We start from the raw sequence: 6037 nt of genomic DNA on the forward strand, positions 1-6037 counted from the left end.
TCAAAACATACCTAACCAGCATATGCTGGTTTTTTCAACATATTTTCGCTGAGTATAAACGAACTAACAACAGCAAAAATACTGGCACTGCCACTGCAGTATATTGCCTAATCCACTGACTCAGTTCTTTAGATAATAGGCAATAAATTTTTGGACCTCTAATCATGCTTAATGACTGAAATTATGAGTTATAATAATGGAATATTGTGGCTAACCCTCCCAGCATTGTCCTGTAAAGGCCGTGTAATGATGGATGTGTTTTGTGTGTTTTTATTTTCTTTGGCTCATTAAAATTGGTTGCCAAAACATTAAACATTGTTTTGATTTATTGTAGTTTTCTTGTGCTTGTACGTACTTCTAATGTGATTCATGTCTGTAAGCAAAACATTTTTTATAATAGGCCTACACAACATTCCTATTCTTGAACGATTATGTTGGACCGTACGGACATGTTGACAGTATTTATACACAGCTTTAGAAAACAAAAATCTTTGATTTTTTTGGTTGTGTGCCACAACCACATTTTAAATACGAACACCTGGCTACGATTAATGAGTTGAGGGTGAAATGGTAAAACACACCTGGCCATCGTAAAAACGCTGGCTGCAGATCATTGTAACAGTAGAGGGTGCCACCATAGTGAACTCTATCCCACACTCCTGCGCACACATACAGTCACGGCCAAAAGTTTTGGCAGTGACATCAATTTTGTGTTTTGCTAAGTTTGCTGCTTAAGCTGTTGTGGTGTTCATTCACATTGTTTCTAGATTATTGTGTAGAGTGATCACATGCATTTTAAATAATTGCTAAAAGCTTCATTGGCCAAAAAATGAACTTTTTCCAAAAAAAAAAAAAAAAAACGCATCAAAATGGCCTCACATGCAAGGAAATTGCTACAAAGAATATTGCACCTGAAATAACCATTTACCAGATCATGAAAAACTTCAAAGAGAGAGGTTCGACTGCAGTGAAGAAGTCTTCAGGACGTCCCAGAGTGTCCAGCAAGCGCCAGGACCGTCTCCTCCTGAGGAGTCAAGCTATGGAATCGTGTCTCCAGCAGTGCAGAGCTTGCTCAGGAATGGCAGCAGGTTGGTGTGAGAGCATCTGCACGCACAGTGAGGCAAAGACTTTTGGACAACGGCCTGGTGTCAAGAAGGGCAACAAAGAAGCCACTTCTCTCCAAGAAAAACGTTAAAGACAGACTGAAATTCTGCAGGAAGTACAAGAATTGGATAGCAGAAGACTGGTGCAAAGTTATTTTCTCTGATGAAGCTCCCTTCCGACTGTTTGGGACATCTAGAAAATCGATTGTTCGGAGAAGAAAAGGTGAACACTACCATGAGTCCTGTGTTGTGCCAACAGTGAAGCATCCTGAGACCATCCATGTGTGGGGTTGCTTTTCAACCAAGGGAGTGGGCTTTCTCATAATTCTGCCCAAAAACACTGCCAGGAATAAAGAATGGTATCAAAACGTCCTGCAAGAGCGACTTCTTCCAACGAACCATGAGCAATTTGGTGATGATCCGTGCATTTTCCAGCATGATGGAGCACCATATCACAAAGCAAGAGTGATAAAGAAGTGGCTCGAAGATCATTACATTGAAATTTTGGATCCGTGGCCTGCCAACTCCCCCGGATCTCAATCCCATATAGAACCTGTGGTCAGTTCTCAAAAGGCGAGTGGACAAGCAGAAGCCCACAAATTGTGATCAACTCCGAGAACTAATAAGGCAAGAATGGATCGCCATCAGTCAGGATTTGGCCCAGAAGCTAATATCCAGCATGCCAGAGCGAATTGCAGAGGTTATGAAGAACAAAAGTCAACACTGTAAATATTGACTCATTATATTTTTTTGCCAATAAAAGCCTTTAAAACTTATGATATGCTTATAATTGTTTTTCAGTATACCATAGAAACATGTGGGAAAAATCTACAAATACAGAAGCAGCAAAACACAAAATTTATGTCACTGCCCAAACAATTGGCCATACAGCTGTCACTGAGTCATGGAAGACAGAGATGTCAGTGAGTCATTTCCCACCCTGGAAAATAAGCATAATATGAATGAACCTCTGGAGCTCAGACGCTTAGGTAAGCAGGGGAATTCTGCACGACCGTCAGAGACTTCAGGTGAACGCTCGTCTTCAGCTGCTTACATGGCTTCTGACTGTATCAAAATGGGAAACCCCTTGAGATCATCAGGATCGTTCGTCAAGGACCCAAAATATACCCAAACGTGACATGAGACAAAAGTATCACATGTTCTTAAAAATAACACATTTATTTTGAATAACATTTAAATCACAATTATAGTTTTTGTCACATCAACTATTTAAGTGACCTGCAAAAAAGTGATTAAAAGTAGTGAAAACTCCATTAATGACAAAGTTACATATACATTTTTCATGCAGTATAGCCTATATTCACATTTATTGTGTTGTCATGTTATTTATCGATTATCCACATCAGAATATGGTAAACTGGGTAAATCTGTGTTTAATTGGCTTTTAATACAGATTTATCTCAGCTGGCCTGAGACTGATCAATGATGAATCATTTAGGCTGAATGAACTCTGATCATAACCTAATATGGCCAGTCAATGTCAGATGTTAAACCTATTTAACATAATGAACTATTGTCTGTAACAAAGATTGTATTTTTAAATGTGATGAATGGAAGAGTGAATGTAAGAGAAACTGCTGTGTTTGCATTTTGGGCATCATGTGCTTTTTACTGCAACCAAAAATTGATAACACTCACCCTCGCAGCTTCAGTGAGTCATTGTTTTACATTGTTTTCACAAACTGTGGGGGGGAAAGCTGCTAGGAGGGCAAAATGTATTTATCTTTTCATTTTTTGTTTATTGTTTTCTTTAAAGTGTGAATAATATGGGCTGTAGTGGCGCTTGATGTTACTATTACTCATATTTAAAGTTAAATATTAGAACACATGCTAAAAACCACTCCGAACATCATAGCAATGCTTAAACTGTAACAAAATAAATTAAAAATAATAATCAATTACATAAAAGAATAACTTACATTATGAATTCTAATTGGTGATGGTGGAGTATTTGAATATGATAAAAACTATACTCAGAATGCCCGAGCAATCTCATAACATTGCTTAAAATGTAACAAAAAATAAAAATAACCCATATTGTGAATTCTAATAAATAGAGTAAAAACCAGAATCAGAACCAGTCAATCTCTAAATTGAGACGGAAATATGCACACACTATACAATACATTTTTACATGCCCTTATCTGTGTTTATTTAACAAGAATGATCACTATTGGAAAAAAAGGCATGTAAATACAAACATTCCCTGACTACACCCTGAACCAACAGCTTTATGTGTTACTAACACTAGTGATAGGACTGATAATAGCAGATGTAGAGGTGGTGCCAGATTCTGTGGCCAAAGGATGTGGTGACAACCTAATTTAAATGAGCTGTTTTCAATATTTTTGCTGAGATTAGACAATCAGTGACGGGCAGAAAGCATATGTGTTTAATTTATTCAGTAATACCTGCGTAATCTAGAACACTTCTGATAAACAGCTCTGATAAACCATGACTGTGCTGATGTTTGGGGGGGAAACTGCAGAATTCTGCATAACACATTATGGTGAAATGAGAGTACATGATAATAAGCACGCAATGGCGACATGCAGAACTTTGTGGTTTACAGGAGTTCTGCTGCTGTAAATGCCGTGTGAGCTTGCTCTATGACTCCATCCGCACTACCAGGTTTTTATGACAGTGTTAACTAGATCATTTGGTCAGATATAATGTCCGAGTCATCTGAATAAGCAATTTCCTATTCCAAAATCAGATTTACAGGCCAAATTCAACAGTGTCAAGCAACATCTTTACACTGCAAAAGCACAGATCACAAACAGGAAAACATATACAAACAAAAAATGTATTCAGAAATTCACTTACATTGGAAATCGAGCAATGAGCCAAATGTAATTGTAAAAGTGTTTTGATTGTTTTTACAAACTATGAGACAAGTCAGAACTATTTTATTTCTGTTTTAACAAAATTTATTTTTTATTTATAACCCCAAACATTTCTTTAAAGGGGCACAGAGGTGGCATTATTTATATAATTTTTTTTTTTATGTAGTTAAACAGGAATCACTGTATTTGAATCAAAGCAAAAAAAGCATGTTGAGTTTCTGGAGTCTGAGACAGGCTTGTCAGTCAAAAGTCCATTTAGAGACAATAATGAGGACTGAAATAAAACAAAGATCTATAAAACAATGTGTTGGGTTTTGAAAGTTTATTCATCTGACTGATTAATGGCTATTTCTGCCCACACACACACACACACACACACACACACACACACATGCACATAAGTTAATATGGTCACTTTATGGACACTGTATCAAAACTGTACCCAAAATATAGTTTTAATGACTAAAATATTTACTAATTTAATTGCATGCAAGTATTTAACTGAAAACTTATTTTTTGTTTTAGAAGTTGACTGAAATGGCAATTTTCTCGATGTCTTAACTTTTTAAATAATCAGATATAATTAAGTCATTATGACCAGGAGTAACAATTTTAAGGAGTAATGGCATGCTTTTTATTCTAAAAATGTAATTGTGAATAAGTTAAACTATTTAGGTAAGTACACATTCTCCAAAGTAATAAATATAGTAAGGAAATGCAATTTATCATGAACCTTAAACCTCTTCCCTATTTACAGACATAATATCTGCTTTTATGGCATTGATTTATGGTATAAACTTGAATGTTTTCATATTTAATTCTGATAATGTGTTTTAATGAAACAGGTCCACTAATTGAAAAAGTCAAATGACACGATGACAGTCACATTCCCACAGAGTCAGACAGTGTGTTGAGAGATTCCTCATTGTGTGCTTCGTGCTTCTAACAACTACACTAAAAAAAAAAAAAAAAAACTCCCACTGTACCCCACAAAACCACAGGGCCGAAGCTTTAGATGCACGTTTTGGCTTAGACGTTTGGATAATTCATGTACTGTAAAAATATAATAAATAAAAACCACAGTGTGCTGCTTGTTTTGACTTGAGCGCGCATTTAAATCAGGTGGTCTGTTTCATGTGGATGTGAGGATAAACCCTTCTGTGAGAGAGTTGAGTTCACAGCAGACATGGGGAATCTCTGACTGGGCCTGTTCACACTGCTGCAGCCTGCTGTTCTGTGCGCCTCCTGCTGCTGCTGCCTGCCTGCTGACCTGGAGTTTGCAGAGGTAATTATAAACCATCAACAGATCTTCAAGATATTCAAATATTCAAAAAAACTCACCACCACAATGCTAGGGTCTTGTGAGCGGTTGCCAGCATTGCTATGCGGATACTAGGGTGCTATGGGCGGTTGCAGGTCTCTCCTTCAAGGTAGCTTTGGATGAAAGCATCTAAATGACATCACTTTTGCATTATTATTATTTTTATTTTTTTTTGCATACATGAAATCAAATTTTGATATATACAGTGGGTACGGAAAGTATTCAGACCTCCTTCAATTTTTCACTCTTTGTTATATTGCAGCCATTTGCTAAAATCATTTAAAAAATTGAAGGGGGTCTGAATACTTTACGTACCCACTGTATGTAATATGGGTTGCTTTGGTCAGAAACACGTGTGTACTATATACATATACATACTGTATATATGCAGGAAGCTGTATATGATGTCACATGATGTTTCAAAACAAGTTATTTGTGACTTCTTCATGCTTCACCACAGCATCCTTACACACTTAGGGAAGTCACTATAGTGTGTAGACACTGGGAACTTTCACTATTCAGGTCTACGTAAATAGCTGTAACAGCTGTTCACTGTGTGTGAAAATTCTGAGGTGGTGATTTGCGTAAACGCATTGGTATGGTGATGGTGACTTTTTATGGGTGTGAATAATTGCACAAAGGGCATGATTCAAAATACACTGATGTAGCAATACAGCGCACAGCTGTTAGCATGGGCAGGCTACCAGCGTTTTCTGTGCTCGTCTTAAAATTGTTTTCGAGTCTAT

Source organism: Sinocyclocheilus anshuiensis, unplaced genomic scaffold, assembly GCF_001515605.1.
Source record: "Sinocyclocheilus anshuiensis isolate Anshui unplaced genomic scaffold, SAMN03320099.WGS_v1.1 scaffold1294, whole genome shotgun sequence".
Classification (NCBI taxonomy): Eukaryota; Metazoa; Chordata; class Actinopteri; order Cypriniformes; family Cyprinidae; genus Sinocyclocheilus; species Sinocyclocheilus anshuiensis.